Source organism: Symphodus melops (genome assembly GCF_947650265.1).
Source record: "Symphodus melops genome assembly, chromosome: 12".
Lineage (NCBI taxonomy): Eukaryota > Metazoa > Chordata > Actinopteri > Labriformes > Labridae > Symphodus > Symphodus melops.
Window position 1 is genome coordinate 6257860 of NC_136702.1, and position 19978 is coordinate 6277837.

The following is a 19978-nucleotide window of genomic DNA, read 5'->3' on the forward strand; positions in this document are numbered from 1 at the left end:
TTTTTGTGTTTCCTGTTTTATTTTGTAATATCTTGTTTAGTTTGTGTTTTCAGTGTTCAGGCTTTACTTTATAGTCGTCCTCACTGTTTCGGGTCTCGTGTTCTTTGCTCCTTCTGTGTTTCCCGCCTGTCTGATTGCCCTGATTGTCCTCACCTGTGTCACCAGTCTCACCTGTGTCTAATTACCCCTGTGTCTATTTAGTCTCTGTGTTTCTTCCCCTCTGTGTCAGTTCATTGTGTGTGTTTTTGGTACCAGTTGGATATTTACACGTATTCCCTGCTCCTGTGTTTTTCATTTTAGATTTTATTGGATTGCGGCTTGGAATAGTGAGTTTTGTTTTGCCTCTTGTTTTTTTTAGTTTACAATAAATCTTTATTTCTTTTTACCTGCAATTTGGTCCTCCTTTCCTGTTTTTCAACCTGTGATCTTTGACAGCCTTGGGGAGGGTATTGAAATAAATATTGACTTTTAATGGTGCTGTGATTCCACATGAGTTGATTTAGTTAAATGAATCACTCTACAACCTAAATGCTAGATGCCAATAAATGCTACTCACTATTTAAAACATTCCTGCTCAATCTGATATAACGCATCTCTTCTTTTTGGTTTGAGGGAAATGCAGAAGATCCCAGAATATACAGGTCAGCAATTTTCTTAGGTAGAACAATTTTATCTGTCAAACACGTTTTGAACCTGCAGTGTGTTAAGTGAGAGAGAGCTTGGCAACATCTGATAACTTGCCGAAAACAAGGCTGAGTTTGTTTGGGTCTCAAGACTATCAGTTTGAAATGGGAGTGCGGTTTTAGAAACAAGCACCCCAGCTCTCCTCAAGTATGACAGCTTAAGGCTACAGTAGCTGCAACCAGCAAATCCGATCTGACTCTCAAATTGAATTGCCAATGATCAGAGGGCATCGAGTGTATTTAGAGAGCAGGATATGAAACTGAAGAGGAATACTGGGTAGAAACAAAAACACACTTCTGGTGTTGCTATTATTCTGTTTTTAGATAGTCCATTATGAGTTAGATATTGTTAGAAATGTGCAAGGCTGAATGGATGGTTTTGCAGTTTAAATACTCCTTACTAGTATAACTGTAACTACATTTAAGGCCAACGTTTCTCTGGATTAACATCGACTTTTTCCGAACCAACCACAAAACAAGTTTTTATTATTCCTGGAGACTTTTTTGTGTTAGACTTTCTTTATCGTCATTCGATAAAAGTGATGGCTGTTGCCATGTCCACAAACGCATCAGAGCAATTTGTGAGATGGTTTGAGTGATAGCTAAAAGGGCTGATGCAACCGACAGAACAGATAACGCTGCTGTCAGAAATTCTTGCACAGTTGTTGTTGTTGACCTTTGTTCTCAAGAGATCAGACATTTTAATACCAAATTTGTCTTCTTCCTCACCTTTTGTCTCCCTAGCAGATGGAACCGAAACAACATCCCCACGTGTGAGACCTCTGTGGATACAGCTTGGAAAGTCTCTACAGCGGGCGCAGAGTGAAATGACATCCTGACATCCTGTCCTCTCTCTAATTATGGTAAGTGACAGAGTGATTGTTGTTAGGTGCAGAACTGACGGCATAGAAAGGTTAAAGGGCCGCCCATGCAGCGAACAGGTTAGCGACAGAAAGGTTTTTCTGTCTATTTTGCTCAGCGAGTACATAACCAAAGGGACACTAAAACACAAAACAAGGTGAGTGGGGACTTCTGGGTAACGCAGCTGTCAAAGAGGACCTTGCTGGATGTGTGGTGTTATGTAACCCAGAAGAGGAAGGCCAGGCCATGTGGAGAAAGAACAAACACCTGTTATTGACTAAATGATAGGAGACTAATGGAATATAAAAGGCTTATGCAATGGACTTTTGTAACTGCAAGAATGAGTCATTCTTATACCAAAAGCAAACATCCTTCGACCTTAAAAGACAATCAAACCTTCAAACAAAACAACCTTCTTTATTTTTTTTTAAATACTTTTGATATTTCTGGTGGAGAGCTTAAAGATTCCCAGTTCATCTTCAACAATAGGCGTTTTTGTAACCGCATTGGCTTAACTTTTGGAACCCTCCCTCCTTTTACAGTGATTCTGCACCGCAGGAACTATGAATTATTTTAGTTTCTAGAACCCTGTTAAGAGTAGGTACCATGGCAGTGCGAATGCTGACAGAAAAATGTTCCCATGATGTGTAGTTCTCAGGGAACTCACGAGTGGATGGGTCCTCTTCAAAAAGTCTCCTCCTTTCTAAGAAAGACAAAGAAAAAATGTATTTTCAATGGAAATGATACATCATATAACATTTATACAGTATAATAACTTAACCTCAATTTATGGTTCTTTGATTTAGAACATAATCAAAGAAGGAATCCTTCAGTCGTTTCTTAAAATAAATAGTCTAAAAAACTCTGTAATGTATTATCAATAACTTTGCAAACAATGTGATGTGTGCCTTTGTTCTTTAATGATGTTGACTGGATCTTCTGAATGTTTCCTAATGTCAATTTCACAAAGCCTTGATTGAAGTAGGTTTCAATTAAAACTACCCCTTTTATTTCATTGCCAACTGTTTACAAATTGCCAAATGTATAGCTTTAAAGGAAATAGAGAACACATAAAATATTATCATACACTGAAGAAGCAACAAATCAGACCTCTCTTTGTCAGCTGATTGTCAGGTTATCAGTATCCATCAATAGCAATCGCTCCGTCACTCAGTGAATAATGTTGTATTCGATTTTTGCCCTGAAAATAGCAAACACCTCGCTTCCTGTATGCCTTCATCGATCATAAGTCAACAATAGAGAGTTGGCATTTCCACAAATCTGATTCTCTCCATTGTTCCAGAACTGCAAATTCATGTTCTCTGTTATGTAACAATTCACGTGAATTTTAGCAGTGCAGCTGGGGCATACTGCTCTGAATCTGTTATGGAAGACTGTTTTAATAGAAGAAATAACCACAAACACATTGAACAGGTTTTTTTTTTCTTCCTCCATATATCAACTTTTTTTTTCCACGCAGAGATGTGTTCCTTTAAGAAGGCTCAGGGAATAATTGCAACTATTCAAAACCAGCAATACGCATCCTAAGTGAATAAATGCAATCAGCATCATCTGTTTTTTGTCACGTTGCTTTCCGTTGAAAAAAGTTACACTTTTGGAACGGTGCAGCTCTCGTGCACGAAGACGCGTTTCTTCAAGGGTACAATTTCCAGGTGTAGAGCTGCTGCTTATGCTTACCACTCTCCACTCAAGTTTGCACGAAAAAGTTGATAATTAAAACGCACCATAATTAAGCACCACTAAGTGCATGCGATGGAGAAAAATTGTCCTTTGCTTTAGCTGCAATTGCCTGTGGTTTGCGTTGTTGTGTGAGCATGCTAATATTAGCACAATTTGGGTAACTCATGGCTTCGCACATTAAACATGGGATGATTGCGATCTAAAGACAGTGAGCTATGTTCTTCTTTTCTCTAGTCCTCGACTAAAACGACTTCATACGCGAGGCCGTCCTGTCCATGTAAACATGATGTAAACACGGCCCGGCAACGATGCAGCTTCTCACTCATTGTAGACTGTCATGACATAGAGAGATATTAACGTAGGCTAAACTGGATTTCTGCTGTATTTATGAGTCAAAAAAGGTTTATCGGTCTCTTCAGTAAGAGCCGTTAGGTTCTCTGGAATTAAGGTCATGGGCGCTGCCAGTGCAAAACACATTATAATAATAATACTGCTACTACTACTACTACTACTACTACTACTACTACTAATAATAATAATACATTTTATTTGTAAAGCACTTTACATTTTTAAAATCTCAGAGTGCTACAGAGTTTAAAAGGATAAAAGGGTAGTTAAAAACACATTTTAATGAACACAGGCTCGAAAAAGACGACCGATTCAAACTAAACCAGGAAGAAGAGGGTGTGGAAATGTGTCTCGTCCCTCACTGATTACTGGCTGAAAATGAACACACTTTTATTAAAGTGACATTTTGATTGCGAAAGGATTGTGAACATGTTTCTTACCATGATGGCTTTGGGTCAAAATGGGTTACTGGCTTTTTCTTACCTGCAGTGCTTTTGTCAAACTGCTGTGAGTCATACTGCTTTTGATTGCCAAGGAAACTGCTGATTCATGTCAGAAAGAAAACAAACCAGACGATTCAGTGGAGCAGGTGGATTGATAGTTCTGTACTCAGGAAAGAATGAAAAAAATGAAATCAGTCATGTTATTAACATAAATGACGTGGCCTGGTTTGACCAGAATGAAACAAAATCAGCAGACATTGTTTTCTTGAGTGCTGTTTCCTTTGTTAACAGTTAACTTGAACCTTCAGTCCACATGGATGAGAGGTCTGAAGTGCTCAACAAACATGAAACTGTTGAGCTACAAGACTAAACTCAACCGCCTCATACTTATCAAATGATGGAATCAAAGTCTCAACAAGTACGACTGAGAGGTGTTAGAGGGTTTTTTAAGTCAAATTGTGTGTGTGTTGGTTTTTTTAGAGAAGGAAGAGAAGAGACTCAGGGTCAAATTGAACAAACCAGAAGGTTTAATAAAGCAAGGAAATACAGATACTGAGGGTTTATCTCACTTGCACATTGAGAACACCCAGTACAGAGTCAGTGCTGCAAGTTTAGAGCAATAAAGGAGAGGTACATTGTCCTAAGCAAATAGCTTTAACAGTACAGTAATCTGGTAAATGGTTATATAGAGGGGACAATGTTTTGACATCATCAATAAAGTCTTTTTATCTTTATAAGAAAGTTGACATTCAATGAAACCTTTTTATAAAGAAATGTGCGCCTTTATTATACGTTTTCTGTCTCTTGTATCTTTGATAACAAGCTGAGATTCATGGCGGTCAGACCTCAAGGCAAACAGAATGGATTTTGGAATTCATACTGCTGTTGCAGATGTGAAATATTTCATCACTTAATAACTGTATACAGCCAATGAGAACAGTCTACAGCCTGGTGTGTGGTGGCGAAGCATGTTGAGTCATGATCCAGTGAAGCTGGATTGACTGTACACGGGTGGTGAAAATCCTACATTGTAGTAAAACATCAAGATCACATCAAAGTTTGAGTTGTGAAAAGCTAATTGAAGGTAACCAAGATGAGTATTATCTTTTCTTTTGTTTAAGATTTGTTTTTTTTAGAGTGGAAAGCTTTGGAATTTGTGGAGAGAGAGAGAGAGAGGGTGGGGAACGACGCGGGATAAGAATAGAATTGAATAGAACAGGATAAGATAGAAAAGAATGTCTATAGTAATTATACAATTAGACAACGAAATTAAAGCTTCACCTCATAAAAGCCACAGGTCAGATTTGAGCCTGGAAAGAATGTTTTGGTCACCAGTGCCCCCAACACATAAGTTCTTAAATCTTTCAAGAACTTTTGAAGACGACTCTGTGAATCAATGCTTTTTGATGTGGCATTTGTTCTAAGAAGAGAATTGACAAACATTTTAGTGCACCCTTGCTTACAGTTGATGACTGACTGCTTATTGCATTTAATTGAATTCCTCAGTTGTATAAAAAATGTAGAGTTACATTGCAATATGTTATTCTGCCGACCTCCTGCAGAAGTGCTTTCACTTCACAGCTGATAAAGTTTCATCTCTGGTGCTCCTCTGGCAACATTTTTTGTACCAGCATGTGTTTCTGTGCGTATGCTAATTAAAAACAACAAGCACGCGAACACAAGGAGATCAGAGCAGAGCAGTTAAGAATTTAGTCATTTAATATCACTTTAATGAATCTAATGAAGTCTTCTGAGGAAAAGTCTTACTTATTTGTCTAAGAAGATATCTGTGAATGAGTCCCATTCACTAAAACCTAAAATGAAGACATAACGATCAGATTCTTTTTTTTTAAAAATCTAACAATTAAAAATGATTAGAGCTTGATGTCAGGACAGGAAAAAAGCAAAATCAAGAATTTGTCAACATGCTTTTATTTTGGATAATTTTTTTGTTCATGAGTTTTAATGAATGACATGATTTAATCTCACCCTCTTCTAATTAATTGAACTTGCTCTGAATACTTAAGTTTAATTTTTAATCTGTAACATTAAAATGTAATGCGACATAGTGAGTAAAATACATTTTAAGTGATTGCTTCAAAGAGAATGTATGGCAGCTGACCTTTTACAACTCATAAATTAAAAATATCTGCGTAATTAATATCAAATAGACACTGCTCCAATCAATGCATTATTACTGGTTTTCATAATCATGAAAAAACATGCATGCTGAAGCTCTCGCGGCCGCCCCATCCCAGCTACTGCACTGTATACTTTATGTAAATAAGTTATCAGCCATGAATACGTGAGCTTAGTGAGATATCACACATGGGGATGATAAGACGGGAGAGGAAAACGAATGAGGGGAATGCGAGAGAGGAGGGAAAGGGAGAGAAACGAGAGCGGGCGCGGGAGGAAAAGAGAGGAGGGAGATTGTGTTTGACTCGGAGCAAAGCAGTAAGAGGGTAAGTCAGGAGGTCCCGTAGGTCATGAATAAAAGACGAAAAGAATAATTTGGGGCATTTCGCCGCCTGGTACAGAACGTCACAGCGTGGATATCAAAGAGATTAGTAACACTGAATAACATCTCTCTCCTTGTCTGCTCTTTTAATTTTCTTTTTTTTCTTTCTCTTTCTCTACACTCCGTTATTAATAACGTTGTCTTGTAGGTGCAGTCAGCACCGGGGATTTACATGGTACAAATTAACTTGGATCACATATCCTGAGAGAAGCTATTAACCCCTCACCATACCCTCTGCATTGTGTGGGATGTTATCAAGCACATCTCTGCTTCATCTGTACTTCATGTTCTCCTCGCCAGAAAAAGGAAAACGGTGCTTCTTGTTCGGCACTCAAATTGCCCAACTTAAAAAAACAAGGAAAAAAATCCATGTAATTTTCGAGCTTGTTGTGTTGAAGGTCTGTCATGTCGAATAGGGAAGGCTGGTGTGTTGCTTTGTCCAGCTGTGTGAAGGACGGTACCAGAATGGAGGGATTCCTTTATACATACAGCAGCAATTTATTGTCTGATCCAGCGACAGATAGCGGCCGTGAGGGACCACGTTGTGGTTTTCTAAAAAAGACGTTCCGCGAGGAAGATTTGTCTTGTCACTGTTCTCTGCAGCTCGTCGCAGCGTATTTCCATTTTCGCAATCAGCTCGTGAGCAGCTGTGTCCATTGATAACAAAGTGATGTATTTGTCTGTAATTGTGGTATGATGATGAGGAGAACATATAGAGACTCATAACTGCCATATGCTGATTCAGAGTCGACTGTTATCTTACCTGCGTAAATATTCCTTCAATGCTATCTGAAACCCGTGCACTGAGAGTGTCGCGCAGCATTCTTCTAAATCAACTCAAAAAATAATCTCATGAAGTGACTCACCAGCTCTTGCTGTAGGAAGAAGCATTTTACAAGTTGCTACACAAAAGATTTGTATTATTCCGCTCTTCTGCTGTTGGCAGTGATAAGAATAGATGAAGAACACTGCCAGCAGAACCCAACTAGAAATAGTGCTGCATCCACATGGCGCTGTGGAAATAATTGCAATACCAGCTTTAAGCCTCCCCCAGTGATTACAACTCTGTAAAACATTGTAAACTGATGATGTGCTTTTACAATATTATTCTTCGACAAGCCTGGAATTACTTTATACAACCTGAGACTCCACTTGAAGCTCGCTCTTCATGACTTGATTGTAAAGCTCCTGTTAGGACTTTAAAGGGATACTTCACCCATTTACATGAAGCCTGTGTATCATTAGAAACATGGTAGTAGTGTTAAATGGTCATGAATCCATGCCTCATTTTGCCCTGAGACGAGAATAATGTGTTTTTCTTTGCCTGGAAGTTTCAACACTACTACGATGTTGCTAATGATACAAAGCTTCATGCAAATGGATGAAGTGTCCCTTTAAGTTCGAGCCCATCTGGTCGACTCCGGTGGAGAAATGTCTCATCTCTTTGCAGCGCATCCTGCTTTCATTTGACAGTCAAACAAATCACAGACAATTTAAGTGTAAAATGTGAACAACAGCTGTAAATCACTTCGAATGACACTGACCCAATGGCAACATTTCAGTGGATCATACACTGCATAACGTTTCCCTGCATATGAATGAACTTGTGTACACAATTATAAGTTTAAGTTTCTCTCTATTTTCACATCACTTATTATTGAGTTATATCAGTGTTTTTGATGTTGAATTGTTAACTTCTTCTTTGTATAATCGTTGTATTTGTTTTGTGTCAGTGTGATGGCACTAGGAAATATCTTCTTTCAATCTGCCTGAATAATCCCATAATGGGCCATGTTGATCAGCCAAACATGAAAACAAAGATTTATATTATTGTGCAGACATTGGGCAGATATTATTTTGTCGGTCATGTATTCAGAAGTTAATTGTTTGTTTTAAAGGTTATTAATATTGGTCTTTTTCATTGGGCTGCTAAGACTCATCACAAGAGCTTAATAGACACAAACAACACCAACAGAGAAATGAATATTGGAATCAAGCAACACATACTAGAAGAATGGGTCTCTCTCTATTCTGCTGGGTCGGACCCACTCCCTCACAGAAGCTCTGCGGTGTCAGCAGGGTCCATCCTGTCGGCTACAAAACCACTAACCCCCCCCCCCCCCCCATGTGCTTTTATTAATGTGTTTTAAATTTTGTTTTATTCTTGTACTGAATAATTAAAGGAAATTTTGAAAAATCCACTTTTACAGAGTTTTTGAACACATGTGGAGAACCTGAGTGTCTATCAACAGCACAACATTTGAAATGAATCCACCCAGTCATTTTTTTGTGTTCTGCATAAGTTTTATAACGCAGAGAAAAATGCTCCGTTTCAGATTTTCTCAGTTTCTGACATCAAAAGTTGGATTCTTGTAATTCCCTATCCTCCCCTGGTACCTCCACCCATGGACTCCACCTCCAGCCTAGAGTAAAACTTTTGTGCAGGTCCACCATTTTATTCTTTTCACAGAGGGGTGATCTCTACTGGGAAAACTCAGGATTGCTCATTGCATTTAAAGAGACACGCACACCAGAACGGAGAGCTCTGAGAGAGCTGGTTTCTACAGGGTCACAAACCTCCTCTGGTGCTTGATTCATGTTATATTTTGACCAAACCACAGCACAGATGTTTTCTTTAGACCACATGGGACTGTTTGCAAAGGGGACAAAGGGGTATAATATGTCCCCTTTAAACTAAACAACACCAAGTAACACATTACATTATGCCAAGCATGCACTAAATTTAGGATATCGCAAGTCCAAGCTTTGTCACACAGCACTCGATTAAAAACCACCACACTGCCGGCAGACGCAGAGACAGATTAATTGTGGTATGATGATGGGAGAGAATACATTTAACATTTTCAGAGTTACATAATCCCATGACAGTTGGTGGAGACAAAAGACAGAGCAAAAAGAAGATGAATGTGTCTTCATTTCGCCCCGGGGCCTGGACTCAAACTAGTATTGCTGTACAGCTGAATAATATTGCTTCATATCTAAAAGCAACTTTTTGACCTTAAAGACGATGATGTACGCATATGCTGTATATTCACAACTTCTCTCTGCCGTTGCAGTATTAAGTCCACGTCTGTTTTTCATCAGGGTATGATTCCTTTCTATTGGGGTGGTGATTTTGTTTTGTTCAATCATCTTTTACAAACGGCCTCTATGTGAAATGCCTGATATCAAATGTTGCATCAAATCTCATTTGAAACTCCCCTCCTCTTCCTGTGGTATAAGAGGAGCTCTTTATGGATGATAAAAGATATCGTGCTGCAGCTCTGGCAAACTGTAACTAATCATGTCAGATTAGTTTCTTGGCTTGAAGGAGGTGAAAATGGAGAGAGGGGAGGCTTGGCAAAGACGCTGGAGAAAATGATTTTAGAGGACTGAGTTGGTGTTTATTTCCCCCTCAGCTACAATGGAGCAGCTTATTCAATGGGCCACCAGTAGATGGAGCTGAGATCCCCTTAATGCTTGAAGGGGAGCTCTGCAGAATGTGTACATTTGTGAACGCTTGCTACACATGTGTGATTATGAACACTGTTTGAAACACACGTATTCAACTGGTGGCTCGTGGGCCAAAACAGGCCCTTTAACAATCGCAATCTGGCCCTTTGATTTGATGAGGCACAGGCATACTTATTTCCTAAAGAAGCGTTTGGGGTTTTTCCAGCAGAGTGAATTTAGGAGAGTCAAACTGAACAATAAATATGTAAAATACAAAATTGCGATTATTTAAAAAAAAAAAAAGTCTTCTGTATTAAGTTAAAATGTGTAAGCAGGTTTAAACGCTTAGATGTTCTGTTGTGGAAAATGTATGGCACCAAGGCTCTTTTTTAAATTGAATACACTTCCTTTTGAGGAATTTTCTACAAGCTACTTTAATTTCAGTATCTGTATTTTTTATCAATCCTGTCTGTTCTTTCGCTCTCAGTACTTTAGTCATGTCGTTTCTCTTTCTAAGCTGTTTACTTTGTTTGGGGTCAGGGAAGGACAAGACCCCATGCTCAGAGGCAGACTTCTTAAAGTAGCTTCTCTTAAGGCCCCTGCGGTGAACTGGCTCTTCAGACGTTGCGTTCAGGGGCCGAGTTAGGGGGGTTAGTTCTGCTCAGTGGGACCAGAGTTGGCTTTTGAGGAAGGGCGGGCTTGTCCCTCTCTTTCCCTCCTGTCTTTTCAGCCATATTCTATCTTTCCCTCTCATGCTTGCCCCATGTCTGCTCTCCTGTCTCTGTGTCCCTCTTTAAGTTTGCCTATCAGCCCTCTGGCCCCGAGTAGCATCTGCGCCCCTCTTCATTCCCCATATGCCCCGTGCCTTAGAGCCTGGCCTCCAACGCTTGAGTCAATAAGTAATTCATCAGCGACATGAATTAACTATCGTCTATTTTCCATCACACCAACCACCTGATGGTTGATTTCACTCTTGACCTGCTTCTGGTTTTTAGCTTGTACATCACGCAAACATACAGACGGCACTTGGGAAGTCAGGACCTCAATGTGTCAAAATACAGACAGAGAAGAGAGTTAGCAACAGGAAACACATGGTCCAGGTTAGCCTAAATCACAGTTCAACACGGAAGAATGCAGTCTTACTAGTAGACTGTAACAATATCTACAGTTTATACATACAATACCATCTCAAACGTTTCAATGGGGAAGGGTTGGTGTGGGTGATAAAATGGAAATATTTGCACTTATCCTTTTGGATTTCCATTTTCTTTCTCAGTTTCATTTCTGTATCGACATTAATGGCTGACAATTTGGTATCTTTTTTCGAACCAATCTAATTTCGCCACCACCTCTTGGTCAAACATCTTGTTGTGAAATGTTAAAACTGATCCTTATTGTTTGCTCATTTCAATGTCCCATTAACTTTCCAGTGACACGTTCGAGAGCGCACCATGGTAATCCCATTGTACCTAGACTCTATTGGGAGACATCCCAGTATAGCTCATGACGAGACCATACAGTGTATGATTATAATGTCACACGAGGGCTCTCTCTTCAAACTATGTCAAATAGATTCACTAATTGTGTAAACCCTTTTTCCAATTATTTTTTGTCTGATAGAAATGAAATAAAGTAGGCCTGCGTGATTGCTGTGGGTGTGGCTTCAGAAAGAGAATCTACGAGGGTGATCATTTTTGCCTTCACAAGAAGAGAACATGTATAGGCAAACTGTGGTGAGAGGGACTTTTAAGAAATAGACAAAGAGGAAATGACAGGGGATTTTACCAGTGTGAATAAAAAATATGTAAAAAATTATAGAGATTGTGTGAAGTGTTTTTGGATAGATGGTTGAACTTTAAGTTAAGTTGAGCAAAAAGTCTACACAAGCAGAACCTTTTGACCTCCTCTCAGAAAACATCCAGCCACTGTTACATTTAGCTTAGGGTTAAACAGATGGATGGATTGGCTTACAGTACAATCTTTAAGAAAATCCTCATCCTTTAGCTGGTGCCTAACCAGACAAGCAACAATCGGAGACTCGAATGATGTCTGAGCAAAAATGTATCTCAAGACAGTAAAATCAGTTAAAAACTTGAGCTTGACCTTTTACTGGTAGTTTGTTCAACATTCTAGTCATTCAAAACATGTTTTTGACTCAGATTTTGGGTATTTAAGAACACCGGGGAAAAATTCTGCATTCTAAAAAAAAAAAAGGTGAATTAATCTGTCTTAAACTTTTATTTGAAACTTTCTTCAGACCAAATAGAAAAAAAAAAAAAAACAATAACTTCATCCCATTCAAAGAAACACAACAAAATTGTATTTCTACCTTATTATCTTACAAACTTCTCAGTTGCTTCCATCCTTTTGAAACAAACTGAGATATCTCTGAATTACCAGAAAACATCAAAGGATGAAACTAGCAGACAGAGGAGGGATCCATTTTGTGCACCCCATATGTGCATTAGAATAATTGGGATTGGAAATTTGGAAACGCTAATTGGTTGATTGCCCCCCTTGTTGTTGAAATGATTCAGCCGACAAGCGCAACATGCTTCTGGTATAATGTTTTACAATGAAGGCTCTACCCTTTTTTTTTCTCTTTACACCCATCAGTCCCTTGCTATACAGAAGCACAAAGAGTGTGTTGCCACGATAAGAATGACGGTATGTTTAAATGTTACCTGAGTTTTTCTATCTTGATGCATGATGCTTGTAAGTGGTGGATTAAAGGTAGTGCCTCTCTTTCCATGTGAGAGTCCGAGAACAGAGTTCAAAGCGTTGCCAGGCGTCAATCGAGCCCTTTGAAGCCTCCTCTCTTGCCCCGCTTATAGAGTAGCTGGAGAGGAAAGGGAGGAGCTTGCATTGCATCTAGCAGTGTTTACCGCCTTGCATATTACTCCAAGCTATAGAAGAATATGCTTCCTTGATTATGAGTTGTATACATTCACAGCATTGCCCTAAAAGCAGCCATTGTGCAATGTAACCATGCACCTATGCCCCTCCCCTATTAAAAACCCCCCTCCACATACCTCCATCACAGTTCTTTAAGGGCAGGGTAGCGACGCCCAGAGCCACATTAGCATGGCAAACTCGGCGTGACAGCAGTTTTGCTACAGCGCTGTTATGATGGAGTGAATATGCTCACAGTTCGGGCAGCTCTGGGGAAACGCGGTTCCCTCCAAAGTGTGTTATCATGTAGCCCCAAGTGGAGCTAGAGGGAAGGGGGGGGGGGGGGGGCAAATTGGGAGGAGAGCGGGAATGGGAAAACGAAAAAAAAAAAAAAAAAAAAAGGAACTGTGTGGTAGAGACTGGAGGTGAGTTAAATTCAAGTTCAAAGCTGCAGAACGTGACTGTGAGCAAAGCGCGAGCTGAGGAGGAGCTGTGATTCAGACAGCGCACGGGGAGTTTTGATGTGCCGGAGTGAAGGGGGCCTCGGTGGGCTGACAGGATCTCTCTGTGAGAGTTTGAGTGGAAGGGGAAAAGACAGTGGCAGGGTTATTGAGAAAGGCAAGTGAGCACTGCAATCAGCTCGTCCTGTTCTGTTGGGAGAGTGTGCAAAACCACGTGATATAACTGGAGAGGACAAAAAAAAAAAAAAAGCTCCCTCAGCAGCTAAGACACCGTGTGCCTACTGAAAGTATCATTAAATATGCCTCTCAGTATGCAAAACAAGACTCACGTATATTAATCAGTGAGTAATAGGAGGTGGGCAACCTTATACAAAAAAAAATTAAAGTCCTTGGCAGAATAATTTAAATTCTTTAGCACAGATTACATAAACGCTTTCATGTTTTTGCCACTTTGTAAGCTTCTGAAGAGATGACTAATTGGATTTTGTCATTTGTAGGGCTCCGACCTGGAAACTCATGCTAAAATACTTGTATCCATTCTGTCTTAAAATGAAGCTCAGAAGTGGACCGTGCAGGATGTTCGTGCATCAAATAAGTTGAAAGACATCCGTCTGTATGCTTCCTGCTTTGTAGCGCAGCGCGAGTGTGCATATAAAGAAAGATCAGTTTCTTCGTGGCTTGGTTTGAATTCACATTTTTGATAGTTCCCCTCTGAAGTGCAGCAACTTCACAGGCTCCTCCAGTCAAATTCTGTCTGTGATCTCTTTACTAAAAACGTGCTTCTGCAAACACTGATGTGTGTATTGTAAACACAAAAATGTAGTTTTAATGTGGTATGTTTAATTTATTGGCTCCCTGCAAGATGTTTGGATTCTGCTTTAATGTTCCAATGCCTTTAGATATGTTTCATGTTTTCCTTTTAAATGCACCCCATTCAAAGCATGTTAGAAATATGGCATTGCTCTGTGATTCCTGCATAAAATAACCCAAATGCCTCTGTTGTTACACTGTAAGTCTGTCATTGGTCATGCAGGGTATTTACATTAATTTTAAGGGTCTACCAAAAGGGAGGTTGTCATGAATGACTGTATGCTATATTCCACTCTAAAGTTCTATCTTATTGCTTTCTTCTTACCATCGTTAACCATTCCCTTATACTGTAGTTAGCTCAGACCACTCGGTTGTCCAATCCTGGAAAAATTACCCCAGCTTACTGATAGCATTCATTCAGTTTTCTCATCAATCTGCTCTGTAATTATTCCCTCTATGGAGAAGTGTGGGAAAAGAAAATTACATCTTTTCACAGATGGTAGGAGAGGAAGGAGACACATCTGATAACCTGTCCAATCCATTTCAGCAATTAAAGACAGTTGTAGCCTTTGGAAAATACTTATTAATATTCAGGTTCATAACACAACTGCAGCCTTTTTTTTTTTAAACGTTGCTTTATTATAACAACCGGGCAGAACCAGGTGTTCATTCTGGCAGCAGAATAACACATCTTCACAGCTTCAGAGAACAATTACGAGCAGCTCCACTCAACTTCAAAGTTACTCTCCATCATTAAAAAACAGGTACTGCAACCTGTATCAAAAACTGTGAGCAAAGATAAGCCATATTTTAACTAGAGTGCACACAAACCTTGATGTTGATAGCTTTCGATAAGCTAAAACTTGGATAAGCTTGGATAATATTTGGTGTGAGAGTGCAGCACATGGTCGCTCCATCTAAGGGTGCCAGGTTGGGAACCAATGCCCTAAAGGGTCGTTTTTCAGGTTTTCTCCATCATTGTGTTTTCCCTTGAGAGAACATTTATTTATTTTTTTTCACCTTCACCTTTTGTCACATCTTCTCCAAGAAAAAGTCACCCTCCAGGGTACTTTGTCCTGTTTTCCCTGTTTAAAGGGCTGCTGTTTGGGCAAGCAATCATCTTTTCTCCACTGCAGAGGTATCCTGTAAGATTATTCCAAATGCACAATATCATGTTATCGCTGATGTCAGAGCTGTCGTGAGGGATCTCATGAAGATTTGGCTGCAGGGCGTACAAACAGCCCCATTCTATTTATCTAAATGTTTTCTGACAGAAAGACCAAGATTGGAGCTGTGATACCTAAAAATATTATTAATTGATTAATAGTGGCCCTTCTTCTCTGTCCCAACCTCTGTTCATTGTCGAACAAGAAAACAAACTTCAGCTGAAGTGGCCCTTAGGGTGTCACTTCATCTGTCCTTCAGGGCTTCTTAATTGTTTATTGTGACCATTGAAGTAAAATATGAAAATAAAGTCATAAAACAGCAGACAGACAGATGGACAGATATATAAAGTTAAGATAGAGTCTCAAATCTGGGACTTCAAAGACGCCCTTTTTTCCAGTCCCCGGATTTAATGAAGTCTTCTCAGAAGGGAGCAAGCAGTGAGACTCTCTTTATTAAAGCACAGCCACTAAGGGCCCCCTATGGACCTACATAACAAAGTGTGTCATTAAAAATTAACTTTGGATGGAAGAGACTTAGTCACAGAGGAGAGAAGGAGTGCAAGCTGAGAATAGCTAGGCCTGTAGCTCTCATAGTCAAGGGGACGACCACTTTGTTGCATTTCTGTAAGACGACCACATGGCCAAGATGACCCTGGATGCAGCGAATAAAAAGCAGCAGCTTTCATAATGAAAGGATGAATACAAGCAACAATAACAAAAGTTGTGTAAGAAAATTAGTCTATAGTGTTTTTTTTTTTTTTAATTGTACAGGTACAGTTCCTCACCAACTAATTGCTAGTATATTCCTTCAGTATATTCACATGCCTAAATATCAACTTTTAAAGCATGAAAGAAAACTGACTGGGAGTCAACCGTGATCTGTTGACCACTAAAAAGAAGTGATAGTGATTATGTATAAATGATTATGTCATCTGCATGCACATTTAATACGTATACTGGTGGTTTATTATTTGTCATTGAGGGTCAGAAAGAAATAGAGGTGGTCCAACAATTGAGCCTTAGGGAACACCTTTGCAAGGGCATTTCACTGCAGAGCACACAGACATCTGGGAGGAACAATAACAAGATGGATTAGTTTGAAATGAATGGATGACTAAGAGGTTTTACTTAAAGAAAGTAGTCAGCGTTGATGTTGGCATATTTCAATATGTACAAGGAAGAAATAAAATTTGAGTCATTCTTAAAAAGGTTTTCAAAACTCTTCAACTTCAAGTGACATAACAAGGTCAAACTCAAAAGTACATCATAAACATGATGAATGAATCCACCTCAGTTTAGGTTTGCACATATTTGACAAATTGAGACAGTAAAGTGTGCTGCTGCTCATATACAGTATTTTGTATGTCCTGAGGTAAAATAGACACCAAAATCACAGCCTGACAGATAAGTATATCAGCAGCCCTCCTTCATCCCCTTTCTCCACGCTGACTTAATTAGTCTCATTACCATTTGATAAATTATAAAGTTATTGATAGATCTGCTTTAACAAAGTGAAAAAGATCAAGAGAAGGCTACAGAAAGAATGAATTTATAAAATGTAAATTATCTCCCTGATGTCGGTCTTTTGTAATAGCAAAGACAAGGTCGACACTCACACTTCTGCACCATTTGCATCTTCACATTTAAAACATCATAACATCATCTTCTGGAGCTAAGATAGACAGGGGAAATAAACAGGGCATGTACAAACTACATTCTTTGTATCTTTTTATACTTACATACTTGGTGTAAGGATATAGTTTTAATATGCCCTGAAAATTCACAGTATATGATATAGCTTTGGTAAGACCAATCTGGTCACTGCAAACTGCAATATATACAGTATATATATACAGTATATATATATTTATTTATTATTTTATTTTTTTAACGCTACCTTTCCTTCTGACTTTTTGCTCCCTGTGACACAGTTGCTTTTACACAGTTTCTTATGGAAGCTCAGACCTTTCACATCCTTAGCTTTAAGACAGGCCTTTCAACTACAGGTGTCCAGCCTGAGGCAAACACATGCCCTCCTGTGGATCCCTCACTGTAGGTACAAGGTTACCCACAACCACAGATCTGGGATCAGCTCTTTCTGATCCTGCTGTAAGATTTTGCTGCTCTTCAACTATTTCACATCATTTGTCAGTTACATTTTTCGGATGGCTTTGTACAAACTGATATGTCGGAACAAAAATCAGTTGCTTCGGTTATAATGTGGTTTGGCCTTTTACAGCCACGTTGTTTCACATTATTCACCAATGTATGGCATTTTGTTTATGGTAGTGTTGCATGGTGTACCGATACTGGAAAAGTGCTGCAGCACCCATCTGTTAACTGATGCAATACCAACTTTTATTAATACTGATACTTGGACATGTGTGTGAACTGTTCTGATTTCTTCTGTTACTCCCACCAGGCATTGTGGTAGTTCTCAAACATTTCTTTTCTTTTCTTACTTTCATGACGAGAAGCAGAATGAGAGCTGTTGCTGCTAACAACCATGTCAAAGATTTTTTCAGCCTAACCCCACGGACGTCACAAAGGCCTTAAACCCACACAGACCAGGGGAGCAAACACATCCAATGTATCATAGCATCCTGCAGACAGACATGCCAACTTGTTTCAGGAGTTAAAAGAGCGACAGGTGGTGTTGCGAGCTTGATTAATAACACATTTACCTGCCCCAATACATGCTTAAAGAGCAGATACCTCCTTTCATACGGAGGTGTGTTCTGTTGTTTGTGTTCAGTCTACTTTGGTTCAGTCATGCAGTGTGCAGGTTAATAATTCTAGTCACAAAGACTGAACAGAGCAGTAGGAGTTAAAATTAAAAGTTGAAAGCAGGTGTAGTGTTATATTATTAAACAGCTTATCACCTACCTTGCATTTCTTTTAAGCTCCATACAAAGTAAAAAAAAATGTCAGCTGATCGTTTTTTTGTTTCATTTCACGACTTTTTTGACTCGGTTCACTCACACTGCTCTCATCAGCATGATAAGCCCCTTTCACATATGACCTCATGGCATTTTCCAGATGAGTTAAGGACAACCAGGACCTGAGAGTTTTTGTCAAACACGCTCTTACAAATGGAAACACTTGGTTTGGTTGCTGGGAGTTCTACCTGCAGAAGGAAGAGAAGTGTTTGGTAATTTTGACACCATGACAATGATGGGATATTTCAGGAGTACAGAGCCAGTGTGAAAGGGGCTAGCTACAGACTAGCGTTGACCCAGCATCAAAACAACGGCTCATGATGAATACTTATGTTGCTCCCTACTTCATGTGTAAAAGTAGACGGCGCCTTAATGATAGATTAACCCTGTCATCTTTAAAAGTTAGCAATATGTTAGCTTACATAGCAAATCTTTGTGTACGCTGTCACAAGTGGTTTTTATTGTTGTTGTTTTTTGCATATAGTGCTCTACATTTTCCTAAAGATGGTAGACACATGTCAACTTTTGTTCATGAAGAGATCCTGCTTGAATCTGAGATAACAAAGTGAAATGGATTACAAAAGCAGGTAGTAATTGCAGATAAAGTCTCTGTACTTCTGCACACACTCACTCAGACAGCACATACGCTAGCGCCCATGTCACCTCTAACAAATCAAAGTCAGTCATCCTCCTATTCTGTCATTTCAGATGGACCACTGATGTCTGCAGGGAACAAGAAAAGAGCAGCTCTGCTGGATGGAGGCCACGTGGAGGTAAAGGATGATTATATTCCGCTTGCTCTCTCCGCTGTCATCTCCCAACATTTCTCTTCTACACAATGACAACGAGGAGGACGGGTTAGAACACCCGTCACCCTAATGTCTCTCTGCCTTATCATGAGGAGCTCATAAAGATCCACTCTCTTCCCTTCAAGTAGGCCAATCTGTGTGTCAGGCACATGAAGGACTGGCGCAACACACACATGGATGCTTTGTGCCAGGGTCACTTAAACTCAACTCAAAAACCAAACAAAATGAACGGTATTTGTCTCAATCAATGTTGAATTTAATTATTATGCATAATAAGGGGTGTGGCTAATTTGATAGCTTGCCAGGAGACTATAAACTTCAATGTAGCTAAATCCCATTACTGAACTTCAACTGTCCACTTTGTGTGTTGTGTTTTGTTTGTGTTGTTGTCATTTGGAATGTGCTAGCTCGGTGACGAGCTTGGTGTATTCAAATAACAGTCAACATTTCATATTTGGTGACTGCCATCGCTGTAGACTTCAAAATGCCCCTATAGAAACTAATGGGTGATGTCACTAAGACTATGTCCATGTTTTATAAAGTCAATAATATTCAAGCTTATAACATAGGAAATAGATTTTTCCAATTACATTCCTGAGTTGGCTTGATGGTGCAGAAATTTGAATAATAAATAAACTGCTGTTGTGATAAAAAATGATCCTGGCCCTTTGTGGTTGTAACTGCAGTCAAAAGTTCAAAGATCATCCACTAAACCCTTCGTTGACCTTTAACCTGAAGCAGCATTTTCCTCTTGATATTCATTGACATGATAGCATTTCTGACCAACATTTATTTCAATTATTTCCAACAGATGCACCCTCATGGATCCATATTTCGATCCACTGCAGTCGAACTGATTAAAAACCTTATGCTATGTTACATTCTGAATTA

At 39.3% G+C, this 19978-nt stretch overlaps 1 protein-coding gene across 5 annotated transcripts in view; it reads left to right on the top strand.

Moving 5' to 3' along the window:
• The first annotated feature begins 231 nt into the window (after positions 1–231).
• il1rapl1a (interleukin 1 receptor accessory protein-like 1a) overlaps positions 232–19978 on the top strand; it is a 286407-nt gene continuing 266660 nt past the window's right edge. For 4 of the 5 annotated variants that reach the window (XM_079357675.1, XM_079357679.1, XM_079357678.1 and 1 more), the window contains exons 1-3: positions 232–326; positions 1428–1546; positions 18987–19051. The gene's annotated coding sequence lies outside the window, so the exon portion shown is untranslated. The remainder of the gene's footprint in view (positions 327–1427; positions 1547–18986; positions 19052–19978) is intronic. The other variant, XM_079357676.1, reaches the window with a different exon arrangement.